At 41.1% G+C, this 24,615-nt stretch overlaps 1 protein-coding gene across 4 annotated transcripts in view; it reads right to left on the minus strand.

Moving 5' to 3' along the window:
• SLC37A2 (solute carrier family 37 member 2) overlaps positions 1-24,615 on the minus strand; it is a 926,772-nt gene that overhangs the window by 636,098 nt on the left and 266,059 nt on the right. The gene's annotated exons all lie outside the window — the stretch shown is intronic.

Below are 24,615 nucleotides of genomic sequence, written 5' to 3' on the forward strand. Positions count from 1 at the left end.
GGCCAGGTTTTTTCAATAGGGGTGTGACTTGACCTACTTTAAGGCAGTCTGGAACACCTCCATTTCTAATGTAACTGTTTATTATCAAGCACTAAAGCGGTGCTAGGGAGTGCTTCAGCTTTTTGGTTAGTAGGGGTGGAATGGGGTCAAGGACTTGGGAAGAGGTTGGAGGTGGAGGTCAGCGTGATCATCTCATGTTCCTGAAGGGGGCGGAACCTTAGCCAAGAATTGGAGAAGGGGCAAGGAGCGACAACGACCGTCCCGGGCGTGGGGCTCTTAGAGGGTTGAGTGTTAATGGTGTACAAAGAGTGTTCGACCATAGTGATTTTGTCGTTAAAGAATTTGGCGAAGTTATCACTAAGTTCATTGGACGCCTGAATTGAGGTCACGGGCTTGGAGGTTTGTTGCCTGATGATGCTATAGAGCTCTCTGGATATATCCCTGTCCTTTTCAATTTCTTTTCCGCGATGATCAGAAATTTCACAAAGTGGGCACTGGGCATGGCATTGGTTCCTTACATTGATACCAACACAGCATTTCTTTATGACTGAATGCTCAGTGTAATAAACAGCCTTTTTAATCAGTTCCTTCTGTTATTTAACAATACTTGACAGGAGCATACAATATGGTGAATAGACTCTAGTGTAATCACAGAGCCTGCATCACATTCCTAGGTTACTGTTAAGTCATTCAATCATAAACTCTATTCGATTTGGCAAGCAAATCATAAAAGCATATAAATGATGGTATATTCAATATAAAATGTGTCATGAAGTAAAAATACACAATTTAGGTAAAATACTTAAGTAATTTCGAGGAGAAATAGGATAATGGGAGCTCACCATATCAAAACAGCATGAGTCTCTTCTTTAACCCTATAGTAACTTAGGTTCAAGTAGGGTTGCACACTAAGCAAGGATTACCTGTTGATGATAGTACAGGTGTTGGCCCGCTTAGAAAAAGTATTGTGCTCCAGAAGGGCTCAACTGTTCTTCGTGAGGAGTCTCAAGACCCAAAGCCCACCAGTGTTTTCCAGGGATTCCTTAATAGCAAAACTAACAAGACTTTACCCAAGAATTGTCGAACTGGAGTTTTATTGCCTGCGGTCTTGATTACTTGCAACAGCAGATGATCTAAAGTGGCAGGTTGTGCTTGCCAGAATTCAAAGCACATCCTCAAAAATGCCCCCTGATAGGCAATTGTTTGGATCACAAAACCAAATTCGAGATATATTTGAGCTAGGAAGTATGACGCGGTAGCTAGAAAATCATGCTACGTGTGGTGGAGATGAGATTTTTCAGATATTTTGCATCTCTTCCCAGTAGAACATAAGAACCGTACGAAATAGTTGGAATTAGTTTTGCTCAAATGAATGTTTATATATATAATAGGTGTCATGGTCCGACCCTTAAGTTGGTTCAACAAGGAGCAAAATGCACGGAGGAGAGTGAGGGCTCTGTTCTTTATATATTGCTTGTGGGAAAAGAAGGAGCCTCAGTTGCCAAGCACTCCTTGGTATTTGTATTCCAATTTACTCTTAATTTGGTTACCGTTCAGAAACGAGGACTGTTTTTCTTGATCTAATTCCCATAATCAAGATTTTAGTTTACTTAAGATTCAGTTTGAGATTCTTCGAATATGCATATAAGGCGTTCAGAAGGAGTTGGGGGGCGATTCTTGTATATCTCAATAATAGAACATCGTCCACATAGCAAAGACTGCTGATAAAAAGGATCCCAATTCTTGGAGGGTGAGCAAAGGCTGTTTTTAATGATATGGATAGGCCTGCTAAAAAGATGGTACACAAAATCGGTGATAGTGTTATATGCCCGAGTTAGGCCCATGTAGCAATGCAGCTTATTCCTTACATTGTCCTCGAAATTAACATTTCAGTGGTGAACCTTTGCACACATTTCCATGCAAGACAATGTAGGATTAGTTTCTCTGAAACTACTATGTTTACACATCCAGCTTCGCACAACATTATCACGGTGGCTTGAACATCATGTACTAGGCCTCTCTACGTAATAGGTGCAAACGTCGTCCTATCTTTATCCATGGGGCAACAGCGCTAGCTATATATACATAACATCACTACTATAGCGTGCACATGGCGAAGGCTGCTTTTATTATAACTAATAGGTATCCCGATAGATGTTCAGAGGAGGCACTTCTGCTGACACTGAAGGTCCGTGCATGCTGTGAATCCACCACGCACTTGTCTGACAATCCGTGAGGGGTGACCAACTCGAGACGAAGACGGGTCCCTCATTCTAACTGATCAGATAATGGGGTTGGATCATCCCTTGCAGGGATTGTTGGCTCTACACCCATACACCCTCTAGGTACTTAGAGAAGGGTCCGCATTGTAGGGGTGTATTGCTTCACCCTCCCAAATAATAGAAGATACTGCACTCCTACTTGGAGGCACAAACATGGAGAAGCAATAAAAACCCCTGGAAAGGGATTTCACTCTTATAAAATTAGGCACATCAAAAGACAGTTTTCAGAATAAAGCATGGGGTTTTATTTGTGCAACACTCTGACTGACTGACTGAAGTACTTGTAAAGCGCTCGAATGCCGCGGCGTCTTGGCGCTGAGTGACTAGAGAGCAGTGTGAGCCAGTCTTAATACGAGGAGAAAAGCCAGGTTTTCAGTGCTTTTCTGAAACAAAGTTTAGATTTTTGTGAGCGCAGTGCAGGGGGTAGAGAGTTCCACAGTCTGGAAGCCTGGTAAGAGAAAGATCTGCCACCCCAGCGTTGTCTTCTTATTTTGGGTTGGCAGATAAGATCAAGACCGGCTGATCTCAGCGCACGTGATGGCACATATCGAGGAAGGGATTGGTGTCAGTACAACGCGATGTTTTACAACGCGTTCCGTTACAACGCGATTTTTACATCGCAAATACCATTACAATGCATGCCATTACAACGCATGGCATTACATAGCAGATGGTATTACAACGCATACCATTACATCGTAAGTATTGGTAAGTATATCTTTTTTTTTAAAAATGTAATAAAGTTAATTAAATTAATTTAAAATAATAAAAATAATATAACATTTTTAAAACAGTAATTAATTTAATTATAGTAATTTAAAATAATATAATTAATGATATATAAAAAATTTATAAATAGAAAATAATATAATGTAATTAATTACAATAAATATAATTATAATTTAATTAAGTTATAAATAATACATAATATAATTATAATTAATAAAATTAAAAGTATTTAATTAATTAAACATTTTTAAATAATATAATTTAATTATAATCGTTTATTAATACAATTAAATTAATAATATATTAATTTAATATATTTAAAATAATATAATTAATGATATATAAAACATTTATAAAAAGAAAATAATATAATGCAATTAATTACAATAAATATAATTATAATTTAATTAAGTTATAAATAATACATAATATAATTATATTTAATAAAATTAAAAGAATTTAATTAATTAAACATTTTTAAATAATATAATTTAATTGTAATCGTTTATTAATACAATTAAATTAATAATTGTAAATATTGTTATTAATTTAATTAAATTAAATAAAATTAATTTAATTAATTTAATTTATATAAAGTCGTAATACCCCTGTACCCCAAAACCCATACACTGCCCTAAAACCTAAAAACACCCCTGTACCCCAAAACCCAAACCCTGCCCTAAAACCTAAAAACACCCCTGTACCCCAAAACCCATACACTGCCCTAAAACCTAAAAACACCCCTGTACCCCAAAACCCAAACCCTGCCCTAAAACCTAAAAACACCCCTGTACCCCAAAACACAAACCCTACCCTAAAACCTAAAAACACCCCTGTACCCCAAAACCCAAACCCTACCCTAAAACCTAAAAACACCCCTGTACCCCAAAACCCAAACCCTGCCCTAAAACCTAAAAACACCCCTGTACCCCAAAACCCAAACCCTGCCCTAAAACCTAAAAACACCCCTGTACCCCAAAACCCAAACCCTACCCTAAAACCTAAAAACACCCCTGTACCCCAAAACCCAAACCCTGCCCTAAAACCTAAAAACACCCCTGTACCCCAAAACCCAAACCCTGCCCTAAAACCTAAAAACACCCCTGTACCCCAAAACCCAAACACTACCCTAAAACCTAAAAACACCCCTGTACCCCAAAACCCAAACCCTACCCTAAAACCTAAAAACACCCCTGTACCACAAAACCCAAACCCTGCCCTAAAACCTAAAAACACCCCTGTACCCCAAAACCCAAACACTGCCCTAAAACCTAAAAACACCCCTGAACCCCAAAACCCAAACCCTACCCTAAAACCTAAAAACACCCCTGTACCCCAAAACCCAAACCCTGCCCTAAAACCTAAAAACACCCCTGTACCCCAAAACCCAAACACTGCCCTAAAACCTAAAAATACCCAAACACCCCAAAACATATACATCAGTACCCCAAAACATATACTCCTATACTCATACTTATTTAAAAAAATACTTAAATTAATATATTTAATTTATAATATTTAAAAACGAAATAAATATTTTTTTATAATTAATAATAATTAAATCAATAATAACATATTAAATAAAATAAAATAAAAAAAAATACTTACCAATACTTACGATGTAATGGTATGCGTTGTAATACCATCTGCTATGTAATGCCATGCGTTGTAATGGCATGCATTGTAATGGTATTTGCGATGTAATAGCTGCGTTGTAACAGCATTACGTTGTAAAAGATGCGTTGTAGCGGTAACACACCCGAGGAAGTAGCTTGGCAAGATCGTCAGATCCCGAACCGTGCACAGATCTGTGGGCCAGACAGAGGGCTTTAAATTGAATTCTACACCTGACTGGTAGCCAGTGAAGTTTCCTAATGACTTTAGACGTTGGGTGACGATAGGGTAAATTCATCAGAACCCTGGCTGCGGCATTTTGAATTGCCTGCAGCTTATTCAATTGTTTTTCTCCTGTGCCCAAGTAGAGAGAGTTGCAATAGTCCACTCGGGACATTACCAGGGCACCCATAACAGTTTTTTGCAATGTGGGGGGGATATAAGGTAGAACTTTCCTGAGGATCTTGATGGTATGGAAGCAGGTAGACGGTACCTGGTTAATCTGAGCCTTACAAGATAGATCTTTATCAACCAGAAAGCCAAGGTTCCTGACCTTTTCTGCTGGACTTGGGCAGGAGCCCGCCTCTGGGGGCCACCAGAGGTTGTTCCAGATCGATGGTTTCTGACCGAACTCAATTATCTCGGTCTTGTCTGCATTTAGTTTTAAAAAGTTAAGGCTCATCCAGTTTTTTACACTGAGAAGACAGTTCTTAAAGCGCTCCGCAGTGGCTTGGATGGACTGGGACACTGAGACTACTATTTGAGTGTCATCAGCGTAGGATACTAATTGCAGACCATGGGATTGAACTAAGGCAGCTAAGGGGGTGACATATAAATTAAACAGAGTGGGAGATAGTGCCGATCCTTGAGGGACCCCACATGGAAGGGAGAATTCGTCAGATGTAAGACCTTCCCAGTGCACTTGTTGGATTCGAGAGTCCAAAAAGGATGTTAAAAGGGCTAGGGCCGCGTCCGTGAAGCCAAGTGTTTTTAGTCTGTTTAACAGGATTGAATGGTTCACGGTATCGAAAGCCGCTGTGAGGTCAAGTAAAATCAGGGCAGTTCTGCCGCCCTCATCCATAGTTCTTCGAATATTTTCCGTCGCCATAATCAGGGCCGACTCTGTTGAATGGGAAGGGCGGAATCCATGTTGGGAAGGATCTAGAAGTTTGTTATGATCAACATAGCGCATCATTTCTAGGTTGATGGCTTTTTCGAGAATCTTGGCAGGTAGCGGCAGGCAGGATATTGGTCGATAATTCTTTGATTCGGCTGGGTTCAATGAATCCTTTTTCAGGATTGGTCGAATACATGCTTTTTTCCAGCTGATAGGGAAGACACCTGAGATTATAATGTTGTTAATCAAGGGGGTCAGAACAGCTGCCACTGTCAGCGGAACCATATGTAATATACGCGGTGGACAGGGATCTAATGGAGACCCTGACTTCATCTGTGTGATGAGGTCTGCCACCTGTGACTCCTCTAATAAGGGAAAGGAGGGATAACTAGGACCAGACCGGGGGACAGTGTCATTGTTCTCTTTAGATGAGATTGATGCCGATGAGCTAAGGTCGTCATAAACTGTCTGAACCTTATGTTGGAAAAAGGTAGCAATATTAGTCACGAAGTTTTGGTCAGGGCTAAAAACAGTGTCGCGGGGGGTCCTAGTGAGATGCGTGACAGTTTTAAATAGTTCTTTTGAAGTATTGGAGGCTGCCTGGATTTTATTTGTAAAATAGGCCGATTTAGCCTGCACTATTGCTGTTTTGTATTCCTGCAGGGCTTTAATGTAAATTTGTTTGTTTTGAACACTATAATCCGAGCGCCACGACCGCTCAAGTCGTCGGCATTTTTGTTTTATGTGTTTCACCTCCAAGGAATACCAAGGTGCAGTGGCATAGCGTCTTCTGGCTTTTTTTATTTCTACAGGGGCTAGTTCGTCAACTGTCTGCTGAATCCAATCTTGGAATTTGGCCGCTCCTAAGTTGGTGTTGCCGGTTTCGAGAGCAGGGGGATCTTTTGCAAGTGACTGTGCCAGAAGGGCGGGTTCAAGCTTGTTCCAAGGACGTGTCTTTTCGGGAAGCATAAGGCCTCTTCGATGATGTGTACGTTTAGTCAGAGACATATTAAAAAAGATAGCATAGTGATCAGACCAAGGGACTGCTTTGGTAGAGACAGCTTTGATATGGTTATTGCTAGTGAAAATGCCGTCAAGGGTGTGTCCTGCGATATGAGTGGGGTTTGAGACTAGTTGAGTCATGTCAAAACTTAAAAAATTGTCAATTAAGGTAGTTGAGTCAGAGTCATTATTTGCTTCTAAGTGAAAATTAAAATCACCCAGAACGGTATATGTGACGGAGTTAGATGTAGATTCAAGAAAGGTGTGCAGTGCTCTGATAAAAGGTGTTCTCAGACCAGGGGGGCGATACACGAGTAGGCCCGAAAATATAATGCAATTATTTTCTTTAATTTTAAAGCTCATGGCTTCTGCTTCTAGACCAAGCTCGGGTAATGAGAAAACTTTTAAATGGGATTTATAAATAATCCCAATACCACCTCCCACTGCTTCTTGTCTGTTAACAAATTCTACATGATAGCCTACAGGAACTGCGTCATTCCAGTCCGGTCCAGAGGTATCAGATGCCCAGGTTTCTGTTAGAAACATAAGATCAGCGTCATGGTCTGTGATCAGGGCAGAAAGGCGTCCCAAGATGTCAAATGAACAACATTCAAATGTCAGTCAGTCAGTCATAATACTTTTATTTGATTTAATTAAAATCATATAAGGGTATACAAACCACTATAATACATTGAAAATACAACTTGGGGAATGTTTGATAGTGCTCAAAGTACGTACGTAAGGAAATCGCATGCTTAAGATGCGACGAACAATAGCTTTAAAAGTATCTGATTGTGAAATAAAATATTATTCTAAACATTTTTACAAACAATAAAATGCAAGATGGCAAGGCTTATTAAAAATTGAGCAGGCCGTTCAGTTCTGCACTGCTCCAGTTATTTCATTTGCTTTTTTATCCAGTTCCTTTGGCGCCATTTGCCAGAAGGTTATGGCTCTGCAAGATAGTTGAATTGACAAGCCTCCGAGACATAGTATGACTGCCCCTCTGCATGTCCTTGATTGTGCCTTTGTCAGCAACTCGCGGAGTAATGTTTTTCTCATTTCTAGTAATGAGGGGCAAATACATAGCAGGTGTAGCAGTGAATGTTCTCCTTGTCCACAGAGGCGGCATTCTTTGGTCGGCCAGCTGCATATCCACTTCGGAGTTAAGTCTTTTGTGGGAAAAGAGTCCAACAGCAGTAATGTCAAAAAGTGCTTTTTATGATGTGAAAAGTGTTCAGATAGGTATGCTTTGGGCTTCAGCAACTGATATGATTGTATCACGCCCCATGCATGACTTTTCATGGCAAAGGTAGTTTTGTTCATTAGCAAAGAGACCTGTTTAATTGCGTTATTCGCTGCTGTTTTGAATCCAGAGTATGTGGGAATTGAGAGCCATGCTTCCTCTAGTTGAAGGGCCAGAAGTGACTGTTTTAAGATGGGAACAATTGAATTCTTTAGCCTGGCTGGTTTTTAAATCTCTTCCCAACAGAAGCGGGCCAGGGTGGTATCATCGGCTTCCCTCATCCGCCAATAATATTTAGCCATTGCCCCTTGTCTAGCTGGTATCTGGTTTTTGAGGCCATATTCCAATCGAATTTGAGCCTGAAAGATATGTTGGGGAATTGAAAACAGTCTCTTAAAGAGACTGGACTGTGCTAGATTTAGCACTGTGGCATCTTTTGTTTTCAAAATTTCTGACCCGTAGGATATGGAGGGGAGGAATTTAGCAGCAATTACTTTAAGGAGATGGCCTGTTGAGCAGCCGGTTAGCTTCTTCTGAACAGTTTTAAAGGCGAAGAGGAGTGGTTTCACTTTCATTTGCCTTGTTCCAGGTGTGGCTTAAAATTTAGATTATGAAGATGAAACCCCAGGTATTTATACGAATCCACCTGGGATTTTGGGTTCGCATCTAAATTCCAAGTAAATGTACCTTTTTTCCTATTTTTCCGGTGTTTTGAAAAGCATGGCACCTTTGTTTTTTGATGATTAATTGAAAGTTGGGTGGAAGTAATGTAGGCACCTAATTGAGTTATCGATCTCTGTAGGCCTACAGGTGTTTGGGCTAGGAGGACTATGTCATCCGCGTATTGGAGACTAGGTATCGATGTTTTGCCCAGTTTTGGGGGTCGGTTTGTGTAAGTTGGAGGTACTTCTCAAGGTCTGCAGTATAGATGTTAAATAGGCAGGGAGCCAGAACGCACCCCTGTTTTAATCCATTTGATGTATACATGTTTTTTGTTAGAGTACGCCCGTCACCTATTTTTATTTGGACCCACGTGTGCAAGTACAAGTTGATTACGGCTTCTAGTCGTTTTCTGGGCACCCCCCAACTTTGCATTTTGGCCCATAGTTTTTCCCTCGGAACGTTAAAATTCAAATGTATTATATATGTATTATATATATATATATATATATATATATATATATATATATATATATATATATATATATATATATATATATATATATATATATATATATATATATATATATATATATATATATATATATTTATTTATTTATATGTAGCTAGGGGTTACTTGCCGATCCACGGCGAAACAACGAGACCCACATATGTGGATACACTGTGAATTACCAGTATCTCATGTTATGTTTTTATTGTAAATATTTGAGATTGTTTGATGGGATACCAACAATCGGGATGACAAGCCGATACACGGCATTATTTTCAATCAGTAGTGCAAAGCCCATGTACAATGTCAATGATATATGCATTGTAGGTAAACAAACTGGTTTTAATTGCACATTCCAAAATGGCGCGACCTTTTTGCATGTATGCTGAAGTCCCCTTTCTATGTTATGCATTAAAATGTATTATGGTTGAACAACATTTCTATAAAGTGACATTGTGCAATTCAAATCCATGCTACAATTCATCGTATAAAATCAATATCGAGCAAGTGCTCGAATAGACCATTCCGCTGCGGTTTTTTTTTTGCCGCTAAGTTTTACGTGTGTAGCCCAAGTGGGCATTTCCATTAAGCAACATACATTTCGTGTCTATCATTCTGCTCTGGACTTTAAACATATAGACTAAATGTGACCCTAAAATAAAAATAAAAATATTTTAAAACTACTGCAAACATCTGAGGTTTTTTTTTACTGCTTAATAGTTACAAATGTCTGTGAAGATCTTCCATGTTGAGACCTCCCGGGGACTTACTATTCAATTTAATTATGTACATTGACTCCAGTTTACGCAACTTTTTCTCATAATTCCCACCTCTTACATTTTGCTTGACCGCATCTACCACAAAGTAAGACAATCCTGCAATATTTCTCTGATGTTTTTTATCAAAGTGTCTTGCGACAGGATATGTCTTATCTCCATTTTTTATGGCACCCAGATGCTGCAGGATTCTCATGTGTACAGGGAGGGTAGTGCTGCCTACGTACTTCAAGCCACATGGGCATTGGAGCACGTAGACAGCATGGTCAGTTTTGCAGTGAAAATGCCGTTTGATTTGAAATTTCCTACTTGAGAGGTTTGACGAGTAAGTAGAGGTGTTTTTGCCATGAATGCATGCCTTGCACTTCTGGCACTTCACAAAACCCTCTTTTTTAGTAAGCCACAACTTCGCTGGTATTTTAGGAAGTGGAGTTTTCAAAGTATTGCTTACCATCATCTGCTTAAAGCACCTAGCTTTATGAAATGTCAATTGAGGTTTTTTAGTGACAATTTTCCCCAGAATTGGGTCACTTCGTATAAGGTGCCAATGTTTGTTTAAAATACCTCTAGCCTGATTGTGTTGGGTATTATAAGTAGTTATCATTCTGCAAATACGTTTATTCTCATTCTCTTTTCTTACTGTTGCTTTTTCCAAAAAGAATTTCCTTTCTAGGTTTTCTCTTCGCTTTTGTAACTGCTGAGGTGACACACTCTGTGGTGTATCCTCTCGCTTTGAAGCGTTTACTCAGATTGTCAAGGGCATCATCACATGTGCTTTTATTACTGCAATTCCGTATGGTTCGTAAACTCTCCCCATACGGGATACTGCGAATCAGGTTCTGTGGATGGAAACATTTCGCGTACAACAACGTGTTGCCCGCTGTTGGCTTCCGGTAGAGTGATGTTTGTAGTTTACCGTTCTGAATATAGACCGTTAGGTAGTTTCATTCATGTGACATGGTGTTGATGGGCTTTAAATATGGCAAACTTTATTTCCACTGTGGTGAACAAGCCTGGTGAACAGGTGAAACGTGTCCCAGCAGCCGACTTGTGTAAATAAATCTCTTAAAAAGCAGAACATGGCGTCGTCTTCCTGTGCTTTCAAGTAGAGGATTGTTGAATAAATTAAGGACGTGGTCGAGTCAGTCCTTGTTTGACGACGCACTCTTCGTTCAGGAGCTGCAGTGGTTGGTGACTCGGCGATTGGAGCCGTATATCTACAAACCGCCGCCCCCCCCCGTTGGAGTGAATACCGAAGGCAGAGGTGTTCCACGAGTAAAACTCACATTGCTAAAACCCGAGGATTAAGGAAGGATTCCACGAGTCGGAGGACCCACGGATGAACACTGGAAAATCGAGGTGAGCGCATGAAAATTGGTTTATACTTTGTCAAGGGGAGAAGAGGAAGCCAGGTGTTACATCTAAACTTTTCGCTGCATCACGCGGTTAAAAGCCTGGCGGTTTCTGCGGGAAGGAAAAAAGTTGTTATTTTCTTCCCAGTTTAAGCAATATACACATAAAATGTCGGCTGAAGAAATCAAGGAGAGGGAGGAGGCTGCAATATCGGTGTTCGATCTTGACACAAGTGGGCCTCCCGTAAGACGAACAGAAGCAACAAGTACGATGTCAGAAGAGGCTGCCAGGACCCAGAAAAGTTTCTCTTGGGGCTGAAACAAATGTCCCCCACTGCCCAACGCCTTCTGCAGCCTCCGTTGCGGGGGTGTCCGGGAAGCGCTGTGGCAATACTCCGTGCCTCACCGTGAAATTACGGTCCATCAAGGCCGTAATTCGCCCTCCTGTGGCCGCAGCGCTCCAAGCACACCATCGATACCTCGATCAACCGCCGTTGTGCCACAAAGGTGCTTGGCTCGTAAGGGGGGGGGGGGATCACCTCCATTGCGCTGTGGCCTCGCAAAACATATCCAAGTACACTCGCCTCCTCTCAGAAAGAATGAGGGACATATATATTATGTATGTGTGTATATATATATATATATATATATATATATATATATATATATATATATATATATATATATATATATATACACACACACACACAGGCAATAATAACACTTCTAAGTAAGCAAATACAACTTTTAAATGCATGGAAAAAAATACAAGCAGATAATACTGGATGTCCACTGCAAGAAATAAGCACTGTTAAATGCAAGTAATCAGAAAGATATATACACTAAATACATCCAGATGATTATAACCACTGGAGACTTGAATGTGCACGCAGACACACGTGCACATCAACTGCCAATAATCAAAAAATAAAACGTCACTGGCTGCAAACACTGCATCTTAGCCCACTCCAGACTGGGGGATTCACAGCTGGGATCAAAAGATTCAGCAAGCTGAGAACTCCTACACTGATGTAGATGCGTCCGCATCCATTGTGATCCATAATCCTGCTTCCCAAATCCACAAACCCCAGTTTTATAATCTCAAAGCACTAGAAGTTTCCGAGAGGACCTCCACTGCGCCAAGGAAACTTACTGGAGTTGGCCACTCTCCATGCACGCATTACAAAGGCAAAGGAATTCTCATGTATTCTTCTCAGTCCAACATGTTCCAAGCCCTTATCCTAGCAAAGAAAAATTCTCCAAAAGTACAGAAAACAACCTTGAACGTATATAGCCTAAACAACTTGAGTGATCTGGGGGCCTGCCTGTGTGCGCAAAGCTCAAGCCAGGCAAAGTCAGAATTCAAGATGGCATAAGGGCACGTCTAAGCCAATTATAAGAACTTCATAATACTGCCCAGTGTCCAACACAATGCACATTTGTGCACCACTACCTATAACACTACACACTTCATCTCCCAATGTACAACATAATGCACGTTTGAGCATTACTGCATAGAACACTATACTGCATATCAAGTTGAGACATAGAAGTACATTTCACACCTTTCTCTCTCTCATGCTTTCAAATGCACATCCCACACGTTCTGTTCCTGGCAAGGCTGTTCTACTCTGTGAAACCTCTCTCACTCTGAAGCTACAAGGAGACATGAAAGAAATCTTCTAGGAAAAAAAGTGCACATGCAGGAAACCGGATGTTGAACGTTCAGGCTAGGGTAAAGTAAAACACCAAAAGTCAATTAAAACAATGGTAGTCAAAGGTCATCAAGGGGTCCCAATATATGGGAGTGCCTCTGGAACTACAAGGCGTACCTTAGATTATCATACTGCATATATGCCTACATATATTCATTGATTCAGCACAAAGGTAGAAATGGATCTACTGTTCACTCTCTTGGTGCTTATAATCTCCTTTATTTGCTCTGCCTCAATCATTGCAGCACATGTATTTTATACAAGGTTAGCATTGGTTCAATAAACATATTGAAAAACTCCCACTGTTTATTCTGTATATTTCTCTGGGAGACAGGAAGCACAAGTGACTTAGCAAAAGATTCTGTACTGTTTCCACAATCCCGAGTGATCAGGGTATCATGTTCAGTGGTTGCCAGAAACTATTCCCTCCCTGGTAAGTTGGGGGGGCTTTAAGCTGCACTGTGAGATAGCTGGCCTATAGGCCAACATATCCTGTGGGGGTGTACAGAACCAGTCTAGGCACCAAGACCTTAATTGATGTTGTCCAAACAATGCACAGATCCTACTGATTAGTATTAACTACACAACATGGCACCTCCAAAGTTGGTTAGGCACTTATTTAATGGTAAGATCTGAGTAGTTCAGTCAAGTCAAGATGAGCTTTATTCGATATCACACACAGGGAATAATAAAAAGCATACAAAAGAAAATAAATAGTTCAGATAAAAAAACAATAAATAGTAGTTCAGTCATGCTTTCTCAGAGACCCCTACTCACAATAAACCAGAAACGTCTGCAGTGGGGAAGGGAATTTGCCTCAACTGAGTAGGTAGGTCCTATGTATTGGATGTAGGTTTTATCAAGCTCGGAAGATTATTATACAAACAAAATCTCAATAAATTAATTTTCATAAAAGCACAGACCAAGCTGATGATGTTAAAGAACAATTAGCTACTCTAAATATTTCAGAAAATTGCTGCAGACAGGCATTTACAATGAAATTATTATAACATGGCCTCCCGGCAACAGGTGGAGAGGTTAACTTCGTGGTTGAGGCACACAAAGCATTTAGGACTGAGGTATTCTTTTCTTGGGTTAGATGCCCAGCTGCAGATGCACGCACAGAATTGTTTCACACTGAAGATGAGACACCAGATGAATACTTTTCATGTGTGGACATAGAAGTCCCATTCCCTTGCCAAGAGCATATAAAATGATTTAAAGGTGCCCTCCCCCTCACTGTAGAAAATGTGAGATTCTGTCCTCTCAGTAAAGAAGGAGCGACGTGGCCGGTCTTAGCTTCCTATACACCACAACCAGCAGCAGAAATGTGCACACTATACCAAGATTAAGTGAGAATTTACAGAAATCTTACACAGTTCATAATGCGAACACAAAGTTCAACCTGTGAGGGCTGTTCAGACTGCCCAACCTCAATTGGCTACCACGGGTATTCAGCCCTCAAACGCTGAATAATGTAATGTGAAAGATTCCCGCCAGTCGGGTGCAAGTGCCGTTCTGAATAGCACAAAAAACAGCACAGCTTGAAGCGTTTTTTCCCCATATTGGCCCACAGGAAAAACACAGGATTTTAACAGTTGCGAATGTGAAAGGCTCCCCAGATAGAAGATTGTGCCACTTGAGGTACAGTTTTCACTGCAGTTTACAACAGAACTCATGGTATCCCTTTAATAGCGGTAATACCAGATGTATTGTAACAAATACATAATGAATACAGGGCAGAATCACCCCAGAATTAAAGATGAAAATAGGCAATTTTGCCCAAATTTCTGCAAAGCAACCTACAATGGGAGCAGCCGCGATGGCCATACGCCAAAGCCAGAGGGAATTCACTCCTACACAACAGGAGAGAAAGTTACCTAAGATTATCGTAGAAACATACGTTTCTATGGGAAGAGATAATATGGGAGCAAGACCTGGCAAACCAGTGTTTAAGGGTAATTCTGAAAAGGATAACTCTACGCAAGCACCCGATTCTTCCCAAAACAAAATGGGACAGTAAACAAAAAAATAATAAACAAAATAAACAACAAACACGGAGTGGGTCTCCTCAACAGGAGCGCACTGAAAAGAGATACAATCTCAGAAACCATGATAATATTAGAAAACTTGACAGATATCAGGATACTGATACACGTTACTCTCGTTCCTTTCAGGATCAATCTGAGAAATGCTTGGAGTGAGGACAGTCAGAGCAGAGATCAGACGAGCGAGACAAACCGAAAAGGAAGACATCGCACTTCACCTACATCATCAAACAAGAAGATAAACAAAAATCCACAAAACCTCAATTAAAAATGAAAAGCTATTTAGGGATTAAGATCAGAAATGCCCATGCTGCTGAGGACACTGCTTCTAAATGGGGAATGGGCATTGACAATGCTGAACAGCATGGCAGAAGTCACAATCACTCACCAGAACTGGTTGGATTTTCTGGAAGTAGTAGTGCTGAATGAGTATATCACAATGTAAACAGCTGATACAAGAATAATTGTCACACATTGTTTACACAAAAGAACGCTCCAAATAGAGGGAGACATACAAAGACATGTTAAGGATCTGATATATGGTATAGACATTCTTTTGTCTTAAAAGAATTGGCCACCTGAGTTGGTAATAAATTACCCAATGGAGAAGTAATTTTACCTGCTTTCTTTGACCTCCTAGCAGAATCAGTTAAAAATGTATACAGGCAGGAGTGGGTGTCAGCTTTAGCGCCTGCTCTGCACTGCAATCATGTTCGGTGGGATGATGAGTCTCCTCGTCATGAGATTCCATTAAGAACGATCCATCAACCTCAGAGACAGTACCTAACTAAACTTGAAGCAAAGAAACTAGCCAAAGAGATCTTAGATCAACTTGAATACCAGGGAGTAATAGAGAATTGCACCTCATCTATGAATAATCCTTTGTTTCCCGTAATGAAACCCGACAACTCAGATAGTTTAGTCTTAGACTACAGATATTTAAATTCATCCACATGCACATTTGCAGTACAGAATACACACAGTGATGCATTGATGAATAACATTGTGCAGAAGAAATACAAAACACTAGACATCTCAAATGGGTTTTCTGCCAGAATATAGCGTCTGGATGTAGATATTTGACCACATTCTCTGCGCTACGGACTAAGCGGCAATTTTGTCATTTATCACATGGATTTAAGTATCGCCGTGGGCTGTTTTCAACCAGAGTAACAGAGTTACTTCAAAGTATTGATGAGGAGGCTGTGTTCTATTTAGATGATATTTATCTGACGGACGATGAATTTATAGAACATTTGGCTAGAGTGTACAAAATAAAAGTGGGATTTGCTTACCTGGGCTACAAATTTAATTAAAATATAATCTAAAACAGCCCACCTCAGTATCCTATTTTTGGGATACGAGTTATCAAGTGAAAGCAAAAGACTGGTGACACATTATTTAGAAAAATGTGCTCTGCTCCAACCTCCAACTGCTCTGAAAAGACTCCAATCCATTTTTTGAGATTTTTAGATTTTGGCAGAACTTACATTTTGGATGAAGCAGAAAGGGTAAAACCATTCTACGACTTATTTTCACCTGATTTTTCAGTGCAACACTTGACACAAAACATACTGACATTTTTGCGTTCCCAATAAGGGGACACGCTAGCTTCCAGGCATTTACACACACATGTCAACACGACTAACTTGGTGATCCGCATAGTCACTAGACCAATCGGGTACACCTACATCACTTTCAAATAAGGTGATAGGTACCTATAGCATACAATTCACATTTGTACACAAACGCTGAAATTAGTTATGCACCAACTGAAATTTTTCACACAGTTGTACAGACTACTGTAATGAGAGAGAGTATGCTAGCTCAGAGAAAACACATAATTGTTGTAACCCCAGTACCAACTCTAGAGTCCGTTACTAAAGCAAGCATTCCAAATGATAAGGCTCTACATCAAGATGGATTCAATTGCCTAACTTGCTCATTGCAACAGATGTGGACTCCAATTTGATGCTACATTGCAACCAGAAGCATTCCTGCAGTAGGAACAAAAACATCCTCTGCTGAATGAAATAATGCCTCCAGATCGATATGAATGTATCATGTATACCGATGGAACAGCTCAGCCTGCTGTAGGATTGAAACAGTAGTATTCCACGCCATGCTCAATAGTAAAAGGGCACAGTTGGACGGAAAGTTTCTTCCTGAAAAAACACACACACAGTAAATGCAACTAAGAAGAAAAACGCATTGCTAAACTACTGCAACATTTAAGCTATCATTTCTTTGAAGCATCATTTAGTAGACTGTGTTAATGCATGATAGTATTAAAAACGAAAATCATAATTGAAAACAAGATTATGGGCAACATGAAAATAAACAAGCATTGGCAAGGCCAATTGGCCCGACGTGTGTCTTTGTTTTGACATGGTTTAAACTTTATTTTTGTGGGAGCTGTCTGCCCCTCACCATTATAACAACATTGGCAAAAAGCAAAACTATGTCTTGGTCTCAAAAACCACACATTGCCACAGTAGTTCCTAGCACTGAACAAAACTACTTTGTGTGCCGATATGCTCCTTGTGAAAGTGCAGAATGCTGTCACTCATAGTGAAGCCAAGGGAGAGAACAGTTTAAATGAGAAAGTTGCAAAAGTGCACCTGTCACCACACACAATTGTACTAAGATCCTCTCATGAGGTGCACCAACTACTAGGACCATGAGCAGTCCCAATACAGACTTTGGTGCTCCCAGACTGAAGCCGTCACTTCTATTAAATAAATTTAAATACAGTAGCAGGTGATAAACATTCTCCTAAGAATAAAAGACAAGGTTTGTCCTTTCAATGCTTTATATAAAAATGAACAGGCAGATTACACAGAGTGTATCTTAGGAAACCTTTCGGAGCAAGGCTTGCAAATAAAAAGTGCAAAGAACTCCCTACCATAAAAGATTCCTGAGGCAGAAAGCCGGGAATCACAGCTTACTTGTGTTTTACCTGTAACTGTTTTTAAACTTCATTGTAGCTTTGCTTATTTTGTTTGCACGACTTCACGCTCATCCCGGCAGCCAATTAGGTGCTGCTCGGGGATTGAGGAAGGAACTCCCAGCTCACTACTCCAGCCGCCATCTTGGGGGGAATCTCTGTTGGCAGGCTAGTTGTTGTTGCCACACTTGCCCTCACAGCATAAAAACAAGGTCAAAACGCTTGCGCTCATACCTAAAAAGATTCCTGAGGTGGAAAGCCGGGAATCATAGCTTACTTGTGTTTTACCTGTAACTGTTTTTAAACTTCATTGCACCTTTGCTTATTTTGTTTGCACGACTTCACGCTCATCCCAGCAGCCAATTAGGTGCTGCTTGGGGATTGAGGAAGGAACTCCCAGCTCACAACTCCAGCCGCCATCTTGGGGAGAATCTCTGTTGGCAGGCTACTTGTTGTTGCCACACTTGCCCTCAAAGCATAACAACCGGGTCAAAACGCTTGCGCTCATACCAAAAAAGATTCCTGAGGCGGAAAGCCGGGAATCATAGCTTACTTGTGTTTTACCTATAACTGTTTTTAAACTTCATTGTACCTTTGCTTATTTTGCTTGCACGACTCCACACTCATCCCGGCAGCCGATTAGGTGCTGCTTGGGGATTGAGGAAGGAACTCCCGGCTCACTACTCAAGCCGCCATCTTGGGGGGAATCTTTGTTGGCAGGCTAGTTGTTGTCACACTTGTACTATCAGCATAAAATGACCTCACCGGCTCGGACGCACAGCGGGCGCGCCGCCGGCGCGCGGAAGGCAAGCCAGTTTGCGCCTGTCCGCGCCAGACCGCGCCGGTAGGCGGGAAATGCTGTCCAATTTGCATACGAGGATTCATCCGCTGCCCTTCTTACATATACGGAAGAAGCATACATGAGATAAGATCAACCGCATATAGCAGGGAAGAGCTGGCGAATAAGTGTCTCACAAAGCTTCCTGTTGCATTAGAAGGCCCTGTTACCAGCAAGACATGTAGGTTTCAGAGTACATCGGGCTCGATCTGTTCCAATGAGCTTACTAAAGAATGTTTTCAGGCTCCTAAGAGCCCAAATTACATCTTATGCAATGCCAGATCTCTTGTGAAACCCTCTATTGAGATCTGGGATATGATCTCTACATATTCCCCAGAGTTATGTTTCATAACTGAAACATGGCTAACTCCCCCAATCGTCCATCGATCAACTTAGCAATACCTGACAATTATAAATGTATCCATTTAGATAGAGGGAGGAAGTCAGGAGGAGGCATTGGGATAGCCTTTAAGGACCATCTTTAAGCTCAATGGCTGTCTTCAATCTGTAATGACGCAATGGAATTTGGAATTTTTAAAGTTACCATGTCTCCTTTGGAGACCTGGCATAGAGCATTACTTTATCAGCCACCGGGACCTAAAACAAATATTGTTAATCATGTGACGGAATTTATCGCCATGCAGGCTTTGGCTTCCAGTAAATTTATTTTGCCGGGAGATTTTAACTTTCATGGAGAGGATCCAACGAATTCCGATGTAATAAAGCTTATTTCCAGCCTGAACGATATGGGTTTATCACAACGGGTGTTTGGGCCTACCCATTGTGTAGGTCATACGCTAGATCTCATTTTTACAAATATGGAGCAGTTAAAGATCCTTCCCCCTGCTCACTCTTACCTGGACTGATCACTGTGTGGTAATTTGGCAGCGATTAGGTTAGCATTAGCAAAAGCCATCCTGTATTTAGAGACTATCTTGTCCGTTTTGTGGAATCCATTTTGTATTTCTGTCAGCCATTTTGTTTGCCATGTGCCCTGTGCTATCTTCCTGTTAACTGCTCTTTAAATCTGACTAAAGACGAGATATATTTAGCCTTTTCTGCTTCACACATGCTCAGTTGAGCTTGCAGCTGTCCTTGCAGCTGTCCACAGTCTGTAACTGTCAGGATGTATTCACCAGAATTAGCAACTGTTAGCTCCTCCCACTTGTTGACTGTGCATTTTCTGTATGACCATATATGTACCTAAAACCAGCATTTTTATACTTGTACCGCCTTCTGTTAAGCCCCTGTGTGGGTATAAAAGGACCAAGCTCCTTCCATTCAGGGTGCTACTTCATACATTACCGAAAGGTGTTGTGTGAATGTAGTTCCACCTCATGAGGTTTAATAAATCTTGTATTTTCTATTCCAGTTTCTGTGGCAACTTCTATTCTATGGTCTGAGGACTCTGTGCAGAGCAAGGAGAACCCCTAGCACTGGTAGGCCTGGCTGAGGCTCACCACCACAAATTGGTGCTCCAACGCAGGGCTCATCAGCGACTCGGATGCCCGAAGGACTGGTCGAAACAAAGGATTGGAATCTCGCTTTGGGCACGATCGCTGCCTGAGGAGACCCGAGTCATGGCAACCAAGGAGTTTTTCCTTTCTCTCTGATCTGACCACCCAGGTGGTGCCGGTCCTCGACTGAGATCTATTCTGTTGATTCGCCGTGCTGTGACCATTTGGTCGATTTGAGAACTTGGCAGTTGGAACCTGGACACCATTTGATTGGTAAGAGTCGTTCTGCGGCACTTGCTGTTGGTTTTTGATGCCTTGGATTGGTAAGGTAGTTTAGTAACACTTACTGTGGCTTTTGATTTGAAGGATTGGCCAATATTAGTATTTGTTTGTAAGGTATATATAAATTGCAATTTATATAGGCAGGTAATGAGGAGATTTTTCTCTATTTGAATTTGTTTGAACGGCGCAACGTACGGAGAGCACCTTAAGCGCTACTTTGATTATAATACTGCATATTTTGCACGCCTGTTTCTAGCACACTTCGTAGGATTTGTTGCTTTTGTAGAGGTACCAGTTTAAGGCTCGATGAAGCACAACCGGCCAACCCGGAGGGGACGCCTAATAGGGACATGTATATTAAGTATTGTATTTCTTCTATAATGTACAGCACGTTATGGAATAAATACACTTGTAAGGATCCTGAGCTGCGTTGGCCTATGCATGGGTCATTTGATCTGCGAAAGATTCAGTATGTGGAACAATGTATGTTTAAGTGAAAGAATAGGCAAGATATGTTTGACTGTGTGCGAATGTGGGAGAAAGAAGTGCGTGAACGAAGGAAGCATGAGCAAACCTTGATTTAAAAAGAACAGCGAAAGAACATTTATGCAAAAGCATTAGAGTTAACAAACAAGGAAACGAAAGAACTAAAAGAGAGAGAGAATAGGGAGCGCCATTCACAGGTAACTGGAAAATACGCTGTTAGGCAACCCCTTTATCCTATCCTTAATAAACCGCAAGATGATTTCTTGTTATTAGATAGTTCTCCACCTCTGTATATTTTCCCTTCCGCTCCTCATAAGTCCGATGAGGAATCTTCTACAGATCAGGATAAAGCGTGAGAAACTTGTTCTATGTTGCCCACTGGGCATTCTGCTGAGCTTAGATCTGCTGCTCGCAAAGCCGCCCGTAATACTGCTTCTGCCTCTGAACTTTTAGATGACATGAAGAATTGGCAGGAAAGGGAGCAAGTATATTTTACAGAGGTGTTTGCCGCAGAAGTAGTTGAATGGCTTAGGAAACATTCTGAGGAATTGGAGCCTGTTGATATACCAAATGATTGTAAGCAAATGCGTGATGGTCTTTTTCTCTTTTCTCAGGTGGCTGACTATCAGGCGTTTGGTTAAGTTACGTGTTGAGGCAGTCCGTTTGCGAGAGGAGAAAAAGGCAGCAGATGCAGCTGCACAAACATCTCAGACCGGCGTGGCACAAGCTTCTATCTTCAGAACAGATAAGACTATGATAGTTCATGCATAACCTATGCTGGAAGCCGCGCCTTTGTATGTTCCTCCTAGAGGCGAGGGAATAGATGATAAAAGTTCTGCCGATTCGAAGGGTTACTTTATTTATAATTGGGTCTATACTCTTTGGAATAGAGCGGATGTTATGGCCCTTAAAATGCATTGCCTGATCCGCGCACAAATCGAGCAGCTTTTTATGAGGAAGTTGAGGGTGCTATTAGCTCTTGTACCATGACTTTGTCTGATATGGATTTGTTTTTCGGGTTGATATTGCCGCCTGACATGTGGAGAACTGTGCGTAAAGTTGATGATCGTGCAACTTTTGGGGCATTATGGAAAGAGTAAGAACAAATGGATGTAGAGCGGGAGCCTGCACCGAAACCGTGTAAATTGCTTTTAGATCTCCCTACAGCTATATTAGTTAAGTTAAAGACGATTATTCCCCCTAAAAAGATAGATTGGACTGTATTAGCGTTGTGTAAGCAAAAGGCAGATAATTCAGTTCCAGATTTTTTACACGCTTTGAGGAGGCATTCCACGATTTTAATGGCCAGTCATTGACAGATGACATGGGTAGGCATCTGTTTGTCGATAAATATGTCGCAAACCTTTTGCCAGGAATAGCTAGTCACCTAAAGGCCAGTGAGAGTTCATGGACTACCTCTTCTCCGGTTTCTCTTTTGACTATGGCTCAGTAATATGAACGCCAAGGATTAGAAGTGAAGGGTAATGAAGATAAAAAGACTAAAGAGTTGAAAACAAAGGTTATGTTGGCTCAGGCTTATGGTCCACCTTCTAGAGGTAATGATAAATGTGGACGTGGATCTTATGGTTTGTCCTTTCCTTCCTATACTCGTTCGAATTTGTCTGTTGACCAGTGTGTGTACTGCAAGAAATTTGGACATTGGATTTCTGATTGTCCAGTGCTGCGTGCTCAGCAGTGTCCACGTGGTCGGGGACAAATGAGAAGTCATTCAGGATATTCAGGGCCTAGAGGAAGCACGAATGATCGCGCTAGGTTTGATGTTAATACACATGGGCAGGATGGTTTTAACACTTTTGATAGAAGGAACCAATATCACATGTGAGACTATGTGCCATCTGATTTTCAAGATTCTGCTTATGCATAGGATTGCCTAGGATGGGGTATAGAATCAGTTTAAGTTCCAGTAGATCAGAGGGGGCCCTATGTTACAGCACATGTTTTGGGTTCTACTGATCAGTTTCTGGTTGATACGGGAGCTACTCGTAGCACCTTATCCAAACAATTGGTTCCAAGGGCTCCCCTGTCTGGCTCAACCATTACATCGATAGGGTTCGATGGAACGCCTTCCCTTAGCCCATTGTCACAACCACTCGCATTCCATGTTGATACGTTTACTGCTCCATGTCCATTTTTGCTCTCTCCGAACACACCAGACAATATTGTGGGTCTTGATATGCTCAAGTATTTCAGGGCTACGATGCGAAGTTCTCCAGAAGGAGTGCGTGTTATTTTGAATGACAACTACCCCATGACTGAGAGATCTTGTTTGGTTAAAGAAGATACTGCATTAGCTTCACTCCCTAGTGCTTTGTGGGCTACTTCAGATGCTGATGTAGGTCAAATGGTTATTCCACCAGTGCATATTAGTGTCAAGGAGGGCGCTTCATTGCCGTGCTTGCCTCAATATAAAATTTCTCAGGAAGATGGAGAAGCACTCATTCGCATTGTTCATGATTTGATTAAAGTGGGGGGTGTGGAGGAGGTCCCTTACAATGTTTGTAACAGTCCTGTTCTGCCCATTTTGAAAAAGGATACTGATACTAGGATTTAGAGATTCATTATTGATTTGCGTGAAGTTAATAAGATTGTAGTACCACAATACCCAGTGGTTTCTGATATAACAACACTACTTTCTTTGGTTCCCCCGACAGCGACTACATTAAGCATGATTGATTTGAAGAATGCTTTCTTCTCGATCCCTATTCATCCTGATAGCAGATATTTGTTTGGTTTCACTTTAAATAATCAATCATACAGATTTTCTAGAATTCCTCAAGGGTACACAGAGAGTCCTAGTATATATAGCCAAGCACTGAAAAGACAACTTGATTCTTTCGTCTTACCTAAAGGGGTGGCTCTCATTCAATATGTCGATGACATCTTGTTGGCAGCCGATACGCCTGAACTATGTGAAGAGTGTACTTTGTCTTTGCTTTCTTTTCTTTCTACACACCATCATAAAGTGTCACGGAAGAAATTGCAATATTGTAGACCGAAGGTAACCAACTTAGGGTCACCTTCTGTCTAAGGAGGGCAGTGCACTTACATCAGATCGCATTCTAGACACACCATTACCTTCCACTCAGAAAGATGTCCGTGCATTCATTGGTCTGACCTCGTTTTGTAGGCAATGGATATTAGGGCTTTCTTACATTGTCAAACCCTTGCTAGCACTTTTGACGAAAGATACTCCAATGCCCCTTCCATGGACAGATTAATGTGAGAAAGCTTTTCAACAGTTACATCAAGCTCTTTGTTCTGCACCAGTGTTAGGCACTCCAGATTACACAAAGTCTTTTACACTCTATGTACACGAAAAATATGGATGTTCATTGTCAGTTCTAGTACAAACACACGGTGACAAGCAGCATCCCTGTGCATATTTTTCAGCCGTCCTTGATCCTGTTGCTCGTGCATTGCCTGGGTATTTTCATTCAGTTGCAGCAACTGCTGTGTCCGTACGTCAGAGAGAAGGGATAGTTTTGTCACACAAACTGTTGGTGCTAGTACCCCATGTAGTAGATGCCCTTTT

This window comes from Lissotriton vulgaris, chromosome 2_1 (genome assembly GCF_964263255.1).
Source record: "Lissotriton vulgaris chromosome 2_1, aLisVul1.2, whole genome shotgun sequence".
NCBI classification, from domain to species: domain Eukaryota; kingdom Metazoa; phylum Chordata; class Amphibia; order Caudata; family Salamandridae; genus Lissotriton; species Lissotriton vulgaris.